Here is a 15,480-nt window from a genome sequence, read left to right as displayed (position 1 = left end):
TAGACAGGCAGGGTCACTATCGCTAATTCAGTTTTGCAGGGACCTGGTTAAATTGTTAAACAGAATAAAATATGCTGAGAAACGTAATCGGCAGGGTTCCAACTTGCACGGGGAAACCGCAAAGATTTTTTAGTCCATCGTCTTAATCACTCGGCCACGACGACTGACTTGCTGCCTCTTTAAATGTTACTCAGATAAAACTCAGTCATCCATCTCTGTGCAGCAGACGGCGACAGAAACTTGGAAAAGTCTCCGTTTGCAAAACAATCTGGATGACACATTCTCCGCTTGCTGTATTTTTACTGTTTTATTTTGCTCTGGAACTTTTTAACATGAATGTTTACCAAGATACAGAAGTAAAACTCTGCAGATTGTAAAAGCTGCCTCCGCGTGGCGAAATTGAACCGCGGTCTCCCTCCTGACAGGCAGGGATACGCACCAGCATTCTAACGAGGAACTGAGGGGTATGGGCTTTGTCAGAACAGGAATCGAGCTGTAAACAGAAGTGGACAACATTCGTAGTCGGCAGACAAATTGAGAGACAGGGACAAACAGACAAACAGGAAGAGACAGACAGCGAGATAGAGACAACGAGAGACAGAAAATGTGAAAGTGAGAAGGAGAGACAGACTGAGTGAGAAAAAGACTCAAACACACACATATACAGAGATATGTGTGTGTGTGATCTATAAAGAGAGAGGGGGAAAGGGTGACAGAAAGGCAGTGATAAAGACAGTGACAAGGAGAGAGACAGATAGAGAGAGAGCGACAGCGAGAGAGATGGAGACAGAGATAGAAACAGAAATTGTAGGACAAACTCAGCAGTTTATTGACAGGAACTAAAATAGACAGGCAAAGAGAGACAGACAGGCAGAGACATAGACAGACATAGATGATGGGAACGAGAGAGACAGTCAGACAGAGACTGAGAGAATCCCATTGGAACAAAATTGGGCACAGTAAGAAAGAGACAGACACATGGGGAGACAGAGACAAACATGGAAACTGGGAGAGACAGACAGAGAGATAGACACAGAGAGAGACAGAAACGTTGAGACTGAGAGGGAGGATCAGACTGAATGAAATAAAGACTCAAAGACAAACATATACAAAGATGTGTTTGCATGCTCCATAAAGAGAGGGAGGCAAATAGTGATGGAATGACAAAGAAAAAGACAGTGACAAAGAGAGAGACAAAGATGGAGACAGATAGAGATAAAGACAGATAGAGAGAGAGAGAGAGATAGGGAAAAAATCAGAAAATGATGGAAATACTTATCAGTTTAGAGACAGGCAAAGAAATGGACAAACAGATATGATGGGGAAAAGAGAGCCAATCAGACAGAATCCCATTGGAACAGAACTGGACACCGTGAGAAAGAGACAGAGACAAATAGAGAAACAGGGACAGACAGAGTGAGACAAAGACTGAAGCACACAAACACATGCACAGCTCTGTACAGAGAGAATGAGACAGAGACCGAGCGACACAGATTAATTCCACAATTACATTTCATTTTCGGCTCAGAGTGTCACAGTAAAATGCCGATTCAACAGATGAAAATCGGGGACCACTGTGTCGGATTAGTGGAAAACTGCATTGAATTAAGGAGTGAGGTTCGAACCCACGCTGGTATAAAACCATTGCTTTCAGCCCAACGCCTAAACCACTCGGCCACCCTGATCCTGTGTGAATCTGGATTCTGTCTCTGTGAGAATCTGGGCTTCAGCCCCCACCCCCACAGACGGACACATATGCACAGGCTTTCTGTGAGCATTTGCGAACATTTATAGAAATGTTGACACGGGGGCAACTCTCCTATTCTTTTTCAAGTAATGCTCTGGGAACTTTCACATCCACCCGAGGGTGCAGACGGAGCTTCAATTTAACATTTCATCCGAAGGTCAACAACTTCAACAATGCAGAATTCCCCAAGTACTATACTGAGTATCAGCCAAGATTATATGCTCAAGTCTCAGGAGTGGGACTTGAACACACAACCTCCTGATTCATTCGAGAATGGAGCCAGTGAACCAAAGTTCACAACGGTTTTATTTCCCCAGGTCTTTTTTTAACATTTCCAGGACATACCAAATTCATGGTGATGATTTCCACAGATAGTTGCACATACACATATACATACATACATACACACAACCAAATATATACATGCACCAACGGACATGCACAGAGTGCTTTCGACATATAGAGGGATAGACAGGCTGAATCAACGTCGCTAATTTGACTGATTTTTGCGTTTTTCTATCCATATGTATCGTGAACATTGCAGATTAATGAAACTGAGAAACACATGTCAGTGTTGAAATATGTGGGACCTTCTTCCACCGATATATGGATCACTTTTGCAGAGACCTGGTTAAATTGAACAATGGAAGGAGCTCAGAACCGTAGTCAGCAGGATTGGAACTTGCGCGGGGAAACCCCAATGGCTTGATGCTCCATCATCGTTACCACTCGGCCATGACTACTACGTTTCTGCCGTTTTAAATGTTACTCAGATTAAAACGCAAGCATCCATCTCGCTGAAGCAGAAGGCCACATAGTCCAGTAAAATTCTCTGTTTGCTAAACCTCTGAAAGAGATAATATCCTTTTACTGTATTTTTGATCTTCGATATTGCTCCGGAACTTTTTAATATGAATCGATACCAAGGAACAGATGTAAAATGCTATGTTTTGAAAAAGCTACCTCCCATGAGGGAACTGAACATCCGTCCCCCACGTGTCAGGCGAGGATACTCGCCGCTTTGCTAACGAGGAACTGGTAGTTGCACAGAATATCACAGCAGAAATCGTGCTGTGCACAGAACAGGACACCGTGAGAAAGAGCCAGAAATATTGAGAGACAGAGACAATCAGACAAACAGGGAGAGACAGACAGCGAGATAGAGACAAAGAGAGCGAGTAAGTGTGGGACTGCGAGGGAGGATCAGTCTGAGTGAGACAATGACTCAAACACATGCATATACAGAAATATGTGCGTGCTCCATATAGAGCGAGGCAAAGAGTGATGAAAAGACAGAGATGAAGACAAAGAGGAAGAGAGATACAAAGAGAGAAACAGATAGAGAGAGAGACAGTTATATAGAGAGAGACAGAGAGATAAAAACAGAAAATGAGGGAAATACTCAGCAGGTTAGAGACAGGGACTAACAGAGACAGGCAGAGAGAGATAGACAGGCAGAGAGATCGACAGAGGCAGTAAGCTCAGGATTGCTACCATGCCACGTGCGAGTCAGAGCAGCAATCGCAGGATAGCTCAGATGAATACGTGGTTTGAGGAATGGTGCAAGGTGGAGGGATTCAAATTCCTGGGACATTGGAAACACTGTTGTGGGAGGTGGGAGCAGTACATAATGAACGCTTTGCACTGGGGCAGGAACGGATTCGATACACTCGGCGGAGTGTTTGCTCATGCTGTTGAGGAGGATTTAAACAAAAAATGCAGGTGGGTGGGAATCTATGTAGGGAGCCAGAGGAAAATAAAAAGGGGGCAGGAGCAAAAGATAGGAAGGGAACAAAGCAAATGTGGAGGTGAGAGAATTCAAGTGCAAACTTCAAAAAGGTCCACTTTACAATATTTTCTAAAAGGACAAAGCGTGTTTAACAAAACAAGCCTGTGGGCTCTGAGCCTCAATGCGAGGAGCATTCGTAATAAAGTGGAAGAATTAACTGTGCAGATAGCTGTTAACGGATATGATGTATTTGGGATTACGGAGATATGGCTCCGGGGTGAACAATATTGTAAACTTAAAATCCAGGGGTATTCAATATTCAGGAAGGATAGACAGGAAGGAAAATGAGGTGGGGTAGCGTTACTGATTGAAGATGAGATTAACGCAATGGTAAGGAGGGACATTAGCTTGGATGATGTAGAATCTGTATGGTAGAGCTGCGAAACACCAAAAGGCAGAAAACTTGAGTGGGAGTTGTGTAAGACCATGAAACAGTAGTCGGGAGGTTGGGGATGGCAAATAACAGGAAATTAGGGATGCGTGCAATAAGGGTACAGCAGTTATTATTGTAACTTTAATCTACATAAACATTGGGCGAACCAGACTGGTAGCAATACTGTGGGGGAGGATACCCTGGAATGTATAAGGGATGCATTTCGTAACCAATATGTCGAGGAACCAACTCGAGAGCAGGTCATCTTCGACTGGGTGTTGAGCAATGAGAAAGGACAAATGAGCAATTTTGTTCTGCGATGCCCCTTGGAGAAGAGTGCCAATAATATGGTAGAATTATTCATTAAGCTGGAGGGTGACACAATTAATTCAGAGACTAGGGTCTTGAACTTAAAGAAAGGTAAATTCGATGGTATGAGACAGGAATTGGCTCGGATAGTCTGGCGAATGATACATCATGGGTTGACGGTGGATAGGCAATGGCAGACATTTAAAGATCACATGGATGAACTACAATAATTGTACATCCCTGCGTGGCATAAACATATTAAAGGGAAGGTGGATCAATCGTGGCTAAAAAGTGAGATTAATCAAAGTTTTAAATCCAAGGAAGAGGCATATAAATTGGCCAGCAAAAGCAGCAAACCTGGGGACTGGGAGAAATGTAGAATTCAGCAGAGGAGGACTAAGGTTTTAATTTGGAGGGTGAAAATAGAGCATTAGAGTAAGCTTACAGGGAACATAAAAACTGACTGCAAAACCTTCTAAAGATGTGTGAAGAGAAAATGATTAGTGAAGACTAATGTAGGTCCATTGCAGTCAGAATCAGGGGAATTCATAATGGGGAACAAAGAAATGGGAGACTAATTGAACAAAGACTTTGTTTCTGTTTTCACGAAGGAAGACACGAATAACCTCCCGAAAATACTAGAGGGCCGAGAGTGGAGTGAGAAGGGGCAACTGAGGGAAATCCTTTGTAGTCAGGAAATGGTGTTAGAGAAATTGAAGGGACCGAAGGCCGATAAATCCCGAGGGCCTGAAAGTCTGCATCATAAAATATTAGGGAAGTGACCCTATAAATAGTAGAAGCACTGATGGTCATTTTCCAACAATCCATGGAGTCTGGTTCAGTTCCTATGGATTGGAGGATATCTAATGTAACCCCAGTTTAAAAAAGGTGGGAGAGAGAAAACTGGTAATTATCGACCGGTTAGCCTGATATTAATAGTGGGGAAAGAGCTGGATTCAATTATTAATGATTTGATAGCAGCGCATTTGGAAAGCAGTTACAGGATCTGTCCAATTCAGCATGGATTTATGAAAGTGAAGTCATGCTCGACAAATAATCGAGAGCTTTTTAAGGATGTAACTATTAGATTGGATAAGGGTGAACCAGTGGATGTGGTGTATTTGGAGTTTCAAAACGCTTTGAAAAGGTCACACACGACAGGTTACTGTGCAAAATTAAGGCATATGGCATTAGTGTTGATATATTCACATGGATAGGGAATGATAGAAACATAGAAACATATAAAATAGATGCAGGATTGGCCATTCGGCCCTTCGAGCCTCCACCATCATTCAATATAATCATGGCTGATCAAGCATTTCAGTACTCCATTCCTGCTTTCTTTCCATACCTTGATCCTTTTAGCCGTGACGGCCATCGTAGGCAGTTCCTCGGAACCGAGGCAAACCTGCTTCCATTCCAAAAGTAAATTCTCTGATGGCTAAGCAGTCGACTACGATAGCCACAGGCCCTGTTATGTGTGGGACAGACATTCGTTGAAGGAGGGGGTCGGTGCGGCTGGTTTGCCGCGCGCTCCTTCCGGTGCCTGCACTTGACTTCTTCACGCTCTATGCGTTGAGACTCAAGGAGCTCAGCGCCCTCCAGGATGCGCTTCCTCCACTTAGGGTGATCTATGTCCAGGGACTCCCAGGTGTCGGTGCGGGTGTTGCACTTTACCAGGGAAGCTTTGAGGTTGTCCTTGTAATGTTTCCACTGCCCACCTTTGGCTCGTTTACCAACAAGGAACTCAGCATAAAGCATTTGTTAGAGAGTCTCGTATCTGGCATGCAAACTATGTGGCCTGCCCAGCGGAGTTGATCAAGTGTGGACAGTGCGTCAATACTGGGGATATTAGCCTGGTCGAGGACACTGATGTTGGTGCGCCTGTCCTCCCAGGGGATTTGCAGGATCTTGCGGAGACATACTTGGTGAAATATCTACAGCGACTTGAGGTGTCCACTGTACATGGTTCATGCCTCGGATCCATACATGAGGGCGGGTATTACTACAACCCTGTAGACCATGAACTTGGTCGTAGATTTGCGGTCCTGGTCTTCAAACTTTCTTTTCCTCAGACGGCCGAATGCTGCACTGGTGCACTTTATCCCTGTCGCCGAGGAGTTCCAATTGGAGTCACAGTGCGGAATTCGCCCCCACCGGGGCACAATAGACTTGATCTTTGCAGCGCAACAGCTGCAGGAAAAATGCAGGGAACAGCGCCAGGCCTTATAAGTGGCCTTTTTCGATCTTAAAAAGGCCTTCGACACTGTCAACTGTGAAGGTCTATAGTGCGTCCTCCTCCGTTTCGGAGGGCGCCTTTGTTGATAAGAGGTGCCCGAGATCTGAGAAATGGTCCATGTTGTCGAGGGTCGCGATGTGGACCTTGATGATTGGAGGGCAATGCTTTGTGGTGGGGACAGGCCAGTGCAGGACTTTAGTCTTATAAATGTTAAGCGTAAGGCCCAAGCTTTCGTATGCCTCAGTGAATACATTGACTCGATCCTGGAGTTCAGCCTCAGAATCTGCGCAGATGAAGGCACCGTCCGCGTACTGTTGCTTAATGACAGAGGTTGGTCTGCTCTTCGAACTGGTCTGGAGGCAGCGTAGATTAAACAGCTTGCCATTGGTTCTGCACTTTAGTCCCACTACAGCGGGGAGCTTGTTGATTGTGTGGTGGAGCATGGTGGCGAGAAAGAATGAGAAGAGGTTTGGAGCGATGGCGCAGCCTGTTTCACCCAGGTCCGGACGTGTATTTAGTCTGTAATACATCTGTTGGTAACGATCACGGCCTGCATGTCATCGTGAAGCAGGCAGAGGATGTTGACAAACTTTTGGGACATCCGAAACGGAGGAGGACGCTCTATAGACCTTCACAGTTGACAGTGTCGAAGGCCTTTGTAAGATCAAAAAAGGCCTCTTATAAGGGCTTGCGCTGTTCCCTGCATTTTTCCTGCAGCTGTTGCGCTGCAAAGATCATGTCCATTGTGCCCCGGTGGGGGCGAAATCCGCACTATGACTCCAATTGGAACTCCTCGGCGACAGGGATAAGACGATTGAGGAGAACTCGAGCGACCACTTTCCCAGTGACTGATAGCAGGGAGATTCCCCTGTATTTGCCGCAGTCGGACTTGTCCCCTTTATAAATAATGGTCATAATCACTTCATCTTTGAGATCTCCCGACATGCTCTCCTTCCTCCAGATGAGAGACATGAGGTCATGTTTCCGTGCCAACAGCGCCTCTCTGCCATACTTTGGCGCCTCAGTAGGGATTCATTTTCATCCTTAGCCTTGTTGTTCTTGAGCTGTTTTATGGCTTTGTTCCACCTCGTGCAACTTTGGAGTTTCACTGAGTTGGTGGCGGGTCACATAAGAACATAAGAATTAGAAACATGAGTAGGCCATCTAGCCCCTCGCACCTGCTACGCCATTCAATAAGATCATGGCTGATCTGGCCGTGGACTCAGCTTCAATGACTCGCCCGCAACGCATAACCCTTAATTCCCTTACTGATTAACAATCTATTTATCTGTAATTTGAATACATTCAATGAGCTAGCCTCAACTGCTTGTTTAGGCAGAGAATTCCACAGATTCACAACCCTCTGGGAGAAAAAAATCCTTCTCAATTCGGTTTTAAATTGGCTCCCCCGTATTTTCAGGCTGTGCCCCCTAGTTCTGGACTGCCCGACCAGTGGAAATAACCTATCTGCCTCTATCTTGTCTATCCCTTTCATTATTATAAATGTTTCGATAGGATCATCCCTCATCCTTCTGAACTCCAACGAGTAAAGAACCAGTCTACTCAATCTATCATCATAAGTTAACCCCATCATCTCCGGAATCAGCCTGGTGAATCGTCTCTGTACCTTCTCCAACGCTAGTATATCCTACCTCAAGTAAGGTGACCAAAACTGCACGCAGTACTCCATGTGCGGCCTCACCAATACCCTTTACAGTTGCAGCAGGACCTCGCTACTTTTGTACTCCATCCCTCTCGCAATGAAGGCGAGCATTCACTTTGCCTTCCTGATTACCTGCTGCACCTGCAAACTAACTTTTTAGGATTCATGCACAAGGACCCCCAGGTCCTTCTGCACCGCAGCATGTTTTAATTTATCCCTATTCAAATAATATTCCCTTTTACTGTTTTTTTTCCAAGGTGGATGACCTCACATTTTCCGACATTGTATTCCATCTGCCAAACATAACCCATTCGCTTAACCGAACTAAATCTCTTTGCAGCCTCTCTGTGCCCTCGACAAAACCCGCTTTCCCACTAATCTTAGTGTCATCTGAAAATTGTGTTACACTGCACTCTGTCGTCTCTTCCAGGTCATCGATGTATATTGTAAACATAGAAACATAGAAACAGAGAAAATAGATGCAGGAGTAGGCCATTCGGCCCTTCTAGCCTGCACCGCCATTCAATGAGTTTATGGTTGAACATGCAACTTTAGTACCCCATTCCTGCTTTGTCGCCATACCCCTTGATCGCCCTAGTAGTGAGGACTTCATCCAACTCCATTTTGAATATATTTAGTGAATTGGCCTCAACAGATTTCTGTGGTAGAGAATTCCACAGGTTCACCACTCTCTGTGTGAAGAAGTTCATTCTCATCTCAGTCCTAAATAGCTTACCCCTTATCCTTAGACTGTGTCCCCTGGTTCTGGACTTCCCCAACATTGGTTACATTCTTCCTGCATCTAACCTGTCTAAGCACGTCAGAATTTTAAACGTTTCTATGAGGTCCCCTCTCATTCTTCTGAACTCCAGTGAATACAATTCCTGTTGATCCACTCTTTCTTGATAGTTCAGTCCCGCCATTCCGGGAATCAGTCTGGTGAACCTTCGCTGCACTCCCTCAATAGCAAGAATGTCCTTCCTCAGGTTAGGAGACCAAAACTGCACACAATACTCCAGGTGTAGTCTCACTACATTGAAGATAATACATTTAATCCCCTCGTCTAAATAATTAACGTTCAGTGTAAACATCTGGGGCCCCAGCACAGAACCTTGCGGTGCCCCACTAGTCACTCCCTGCCATTCTGAAAAGTCCCCGTTTACTCCTACTCTTTGCTTCCGGTCTGAAAACCAGTTCTCAATCCATGTCAGCACAGTACCCCCAATCCCATGTGCTTTAACTTTACACATTAATCTCATGTGTGGGACCTTGTCGAAAGCCTTCTGAAAGTTCAAATATAGCGCATCAACTGGTTCTCCCTTGTCCACTCTACTGGAAGCATTCTCAAAAAATTCCAGAAGATTTGTCAGAATGATTTCCATTTCACAAATCCATGCTGACTTGGACCTATCATGTCACCTTTTTCCAATTGCACTGCTATGACATCTTTAATAATTGATTCCATAATTTTATCCACGACCGATGTCAGGCTGACCGGTCTGTAATTCCCTGTTATCTCTCTCCCCCCCTTTTTTAAAAAGTGGGGTTACATTGGCTACCCTCCACTCCATAGGAACTGATCCAGTGTCAATTGAATGTTGGAACATGACTGTCAATGCATCCACTATTTCCAAGGCCACCTCCTTAAATACTCTGGGATGCAGTCCATCAGGCTCTGGGGATTTATCGGCCTCAATCACATCAACTCCCCCAACACAATTTCCCGACTAATAAGGCTTTCCCTCAGTTCCTCCTCCTTACTAGACCCTCCGACCCCTTTTATATTCGGAAGGTTGTTTGTGTCCTCCTCAGTGAATACCGAACCAAAGTACTTGTTCAATTGTTCCGCCATTTCTTTGTTCCCCGTTATGACTTCCCCTGATTCTGACTGCAGGGGACCTACGTTTGTCTTTACTAACCTTTTTCTCTTTACATATGTGTAGAAGCTTTTGCAATCCGTCTTAATGTTCCCTGCAAGCTCCTTCTCGTACTCCATTTTCGCTGCCCGAATCAAACCCTTTGTCCTCCTCTGCTCAGTTCTAAATTTCTCCCAGTCCCCGTGTTCGCTGCTATTTCTGGCCAATGTGTATGCCACTTCCTTGGCTATAATACTATCCCTGATTTCCCTTGATAGCCACGGTTGAGCCACCTTCCCTTTTTTATTATTACGCCAGACAGGAATGTACAATTGTTGTAGTTCATCCATGCGGTCTCGAAATGTCTGCCATTGCCCATCCACAGTCAACCCCTTCAGTATCATTCGCCAATCTATCCTAGCTAATTCACGCCTCATACCTTCAATGTTACCCTTCTTTAAGTTCTGGATCATGGTCTCTGAATTAACTGTTTTTTTCTCAATCATACTGCAGAATTCCTCCATATTATGGTCACTCTTTCCCAAGGGGTCTCGCACAACGAGATTGCTAATTATTCCTCTCTCATTACACAACACCCAGTCTAAGATGGCCTCCCCCCTTGTTGTTTCCTCGACATATTGGTCTAAAAAAACATCCCTTATGCACTCCAGGAAATCCTCCTCCTCCTTATTGCTTCCAGTTTGGTTAAACCAATCTATGTGCATATTAAAGTCACCCATTATAACCGCTGCACCTTTATTGCACGCACCTCTAATTTCATGTTTGATGCCATCCCCAACATCACTACAACTGTTTGGAGGTCTGTACACAACTCCCACTAACGTTTTTTGCCCTTTGGTATCCTGCAGCTCTACCCATATAGATTCCACATCATCCAAGCTAATGTCCTTCCGAACTATTGCCTTAATTTCCTCCTTAGCCAGCAATGCTACCCCACCTTCTTTTCCTTTTATTCTATCTTTCCTGAATGTTGAATACCCCTGGATATTGAGTTCCCAGCCCTGATCATCCTGGAGCCACGTCTCCGTAATCCCAATCACATCATATTTGTTAACACCAATTTGCACAGTTAATTCATCCACCTTATTGCGGATACTCCTTGCATTAAGACACAAAGCCTTCAGGCTTTTTTTTAACACCCTTTGTCCTTTTAGAATTTTGCTGTACAGTGGCCCTTTTTGTTCTTTGCATTGGGTTTCTCTGCCCTCCACTTTTCCTCATCTCCTTTCTGTCTTTTGCTTTTGCCTCCTTTTTGTTTCCCTCTCTCTCCCTGCAATCCTGCAATGTTACCACTTATTACCAAATAACATATTGCATTGAAACCATACCGCGAAATGACTCTCCCTTGATACAGATACATAGTCCACCATAAATAATAGCCCAGTGTCCATTCTGTTGGTAATGTGGAAGATGTGACGTGGATCAAGAAGCCACCGCTATGAAGGAATCAATGTGTGGCACCAGTAGCATCGCCCTCATCTCCCGGGTATTTAACTGCCAGTCACTGGGACTGCAATACAACAGTCCTGGAGTGGGTTTCCTCAGTGAGTTCTTGCCTAAACCATTTTTCACACTTTACCAGGAGGATGAGGTCGGCGATTTCTCTTAATCTTTTGCTGGCATTTTTAACCCGTGAGTAGTTTTTATTGTCCACTCTCTCAATGTTAATGTCTCAGTCTTAGCCTCTCTCTGGAATATTACAGAGTCAGGAATCATTTCTCCAGGATTAATCCTCGGGGTATTTTCATTATTTTCACAGGTGTGGTGTTGACTCAGCCCGAGGCAGAGATCAGGATTCCCATAGGCTCCCTGAATTTGAAATGTAAATCCAGCGGGCTCAGTCTTGGCAGCGACTGGATGAGCTGGGTCCGCCAGGTTCCTGGACAGGTGCTGGAGTGGCTGGTTTACTTCAAAAAGCCATCGAACAATTATTATGGCCCAGAGATTGAGAACCGATTTAGTGCATCGAAAGAGATTTCAAACAGTATCTTCACATTGGATGTGAAGAATCTGAGGACCGAAGATACAGCCATCTATTACTGTGGAATAGATGGTGGCTGGTACTCTCTTGCGGATTGGGGGCAGGGGACAATGGTGACAGTGACTGCAGGTAAAGAAAAACATACACTAATTGGGTAACTGTTGAATTTTTTCTTTATTTTATATTTCTGTTTATTTCAATAATTAATTCATTCACTGAACCTTGTGTTCGCTGGGTTATGTATTGAGATTTTCCGCAATGTTTCATGTGATCCTGCTTCAAAGCGTTGTTGAACGAAACTGCTTCTCCACAGAAAATGATGGTGACCGATTGAGCCCCTGATTAATGTGATATGGTGATTATCTGTTGATCGGAATGTCCATTGGATTACTTTTAATGCACAATGGCTGTTAAATGGTTTGGTATTTCTACAATGTTTAGTCCCGGTGACATCTAATGAGTTTAGTTTTTCTGACCAAATATAAATATTATGCTTTAATTTGTTTGATATAACATTTTAGGCAAAACATACACAGCATTCGCAGTCAAAAATAATCTTCAGATACTTTAACCATCATTTATTTCATATATTTACCATTGTCATCTAATAACGTAATATTCACTATCGGTCATATTTAAAACGTGAAATTTTACTGTTGGTAATAACCACTGAATTAATAATTTTCTCTTGAAACAGCTTGAATTAATATAAATGTAATTATTATAATGCAGTAATAGCATGAAATAGTACAACAATATCCTACATCAATATCAATTAGATCCATCTAATCACAAATCTGCTGTCACTATTTTATATTTCTGCTTTATTCAATAATTAATTCGTTCAGTGATAGACGGGTTCAGTGGATTCTTTAACGAAGTTCTTTTTGGCAAAATTACATCAGATTATCCTGAAATGGTTGATAGAGTTAAGCTGCTTCTTCACAATGCGTCGAGTTGCGGGGTTCTGCCCCGCACTGCTGTGATTTGCTATTTATCTGCTTAGCAGAGTGTGCGGCTGGCTGAATTGGGATAACTAAGCTTTGTGAACCTCTTTGGCTTTTGTGCAATGTTTAATCTCAGTGACATCGAACTGCTACAGGTTTTTATGATCCGTTTTAAACTGTTTGAAAGTTTATTGTAGGCAGACAACAAGTAGGGTTTATGAATCAAATAATTGACTCCATCTGTTTATTTAAGTGATAATTACAGATTCATCTATTAATCTATGGTTTATGGTGCACACATACGTGAAATGTTACTGTAATTAAGAATTATTCAACCAAAAATGTGCAGCTTTAAAGAGAGTTGAATTAATATCACTCAAACTATTATAATGCGGTAATATTGTCCAGTATCACTAAATGTAGTACAGCATTAATATTAATGCATTAAACAGGATTCGCCTTCCACAATTCTGCTGTGCACTGGTCACAAATAATGTGAGCGGAAAATTTAAGAGAATGGAGACAATTTCTGATTACGTTTGAAATTATTTTATTAACGGAGGACTGAATCCACCACAGTTTATGAGATAAAAATGTAAAAGTTTAAAATTAATTGGTATCTCCCTGTTTATGCAGGGTATCAATTACATGCGAGTTGTAAATTGCAGTTAGTAAATGTCATAAATCAATCGGGTTATTAAATTCTTACTGTGCAGCCGAAACCATATAATTTCGCCCATCTTATTTCTTTTTTGTTAGCGAGCCAATTATAACTAAACTAACCTGAAATCATTTCTAAGATCGTGAATTGAATAACAACATCCTGTCTTCCATAGCAATGCTGAACACGGGATAGAATTATAGACAGTGAACAGATTACAACTGGGAGATATATTTAATTATCATTCATGCTAAATTGATTAACAAAATCTCTCCTCTATTTGCTCATTGCATTTCAGTGTCGCAGATGGTCTGAATGATTTGTTCCCCGTCAGTTTTTTTTTGATCATTCTCGAACGTAATTTCAATAAATAGCAGAATATATTTAATTAATTGACGGGCATTGTGTTAATTACGGGAGTATAAAATAAAAAGATTGACTGTGTTATTAAACAGCCGGGCTCTGTTACTGACTGCCTCTTGCCTTTCACTTCATAAAACATTATTTCATATTTAAGATTGAGGATAATGTTTAAACTGGAGGGCCCTGATTTAGAAAACACACGGCGTTACAGCCCATCGGTAGTCAGTGAGATCTAACCAGGGCCATAATTCGAACTATCTAAAATAGTCCACTCCTAAATCTATCATGTGGAATGCAGTCTGTGAAAATATGGAAGTTATGTTGTATCAGACAGTTCAGAAACATGCAGTTTGCAAGTGTGTAGATAGAGAGCGGGAATGTGTTGAAACTAGAGACCGTTTTAACTTATTCAATGTAATTTGAGTAAAAATAATATATTTGTCTGAATGTTTGTATCTATTAATATGATTCAGAATATTTTAATATTTACAAATGCCATGTTAATTTAAGTGAAACCGTAATTGTTCACAAGTTAATAGTTAGAAACAGGATTAAAATAAATAATAGCTAATGTTACTTTATTTCAGTATAACATTAGCTAACATCAATGTTGTCTTAAAAATATAATATCAGTGCAAATTTATTAAAGATAAACGACCTTCCAGAATTGTGTTGTACACTGGATAAGATTACAGTTACTGCAAAATTTCAAGGCTGGAGAGAATGTTAAATTATGTCTAAAATTAATTCAGGAAACTATACATGTCTTACTGAGTCGTGCTCAGGTCAATAAGTTGTCGCTGCAGGTTTTAATGATCGATGCATCGATGATTTTACAGGTTATATTTAACTATGAACTTATGTTAAACCTGTGGGTAATCGGTTTTAAATATAAATGTCTCCCGATTTCTGAAACTCTGATTTAATTTGTTTTCAGGGAAAATAAATCTTCCACGGCTTGTAGGGTTATAGACAGGGAGAGAGAAACAACTGGAATTCGAAGCGATGTTTTCCAAATTAATATCAGTTTAATTTCAAAGCACGTGCAGACCTGAGATGGGCGCAAATTAAGAAGAGATCAATTAGAAATCAGTTTAAAAAACTTGACAGAGTGAACCGATCTTTCTGCTGAGAACACGATTGGTGCACGGGTTGTGCCTGCTCCGTTTTTGTGGGCCTATGTTTCTGTATGAGAATCAGGTGTCCTCCTAACTGGTTGTAAACCTGCCTTCCGTGTTTCATGGAGTACAATTCGTCTCAGTTATTTCAGAAGCTTTTATCTGTGAGAATTGCGATAGTTTGAATTTAAGTTTGAGTTGGCGACTCGGGAATGGGTTCAGTGAAACCAGTTTGTGATATTCAGAACAAACAGTTCCTAAGCACTTCTACAGAAGGAGCTTTAATCGGTTTCTAACCCGTGCCATAACTTCCCTTGGTGTTGTTCACTGTGCAATGTAGATGAAACTTCGATACTTAACCCGTGCTGGAACAATCGCGTGAGTCTTTCATAGGACAGTGTGGAGGGAGAATT

General features: G+C 42.4%; 1 pseudogene; it reads left to right on the top strand.

Annotated features, from left to right (window-relative positions):
* The window catches only part of LOC139235580 (Ig heavy chain C region, secreted form-like), an 82,889-nt pseudogene that overhangs the window by 59,390 nt on the left and 8,019 nt on the right, over positions 1-15,480 (top strand).

This window comes from Pristiophorus japonicus, chromosome 23 (assembly GCF_044704955.1).
Source record: "Pristiophorus japonicus isolate sPriJap1 chromosome 23, sPriJap1.hap1, whole genome shotgun sequence".
Taxonomy (NCBI): domain Eukaryota; kingdom Metazoa; phylum Chordata; class Chondrichthyes; family Pristiophoridae; genus Pristiophorus; species Pristiophorus japonicus.
Note: the sequence above shows the minus strand (reverse complement) of the source record. Positions and strands in the feature narration are given on the sequence as shown.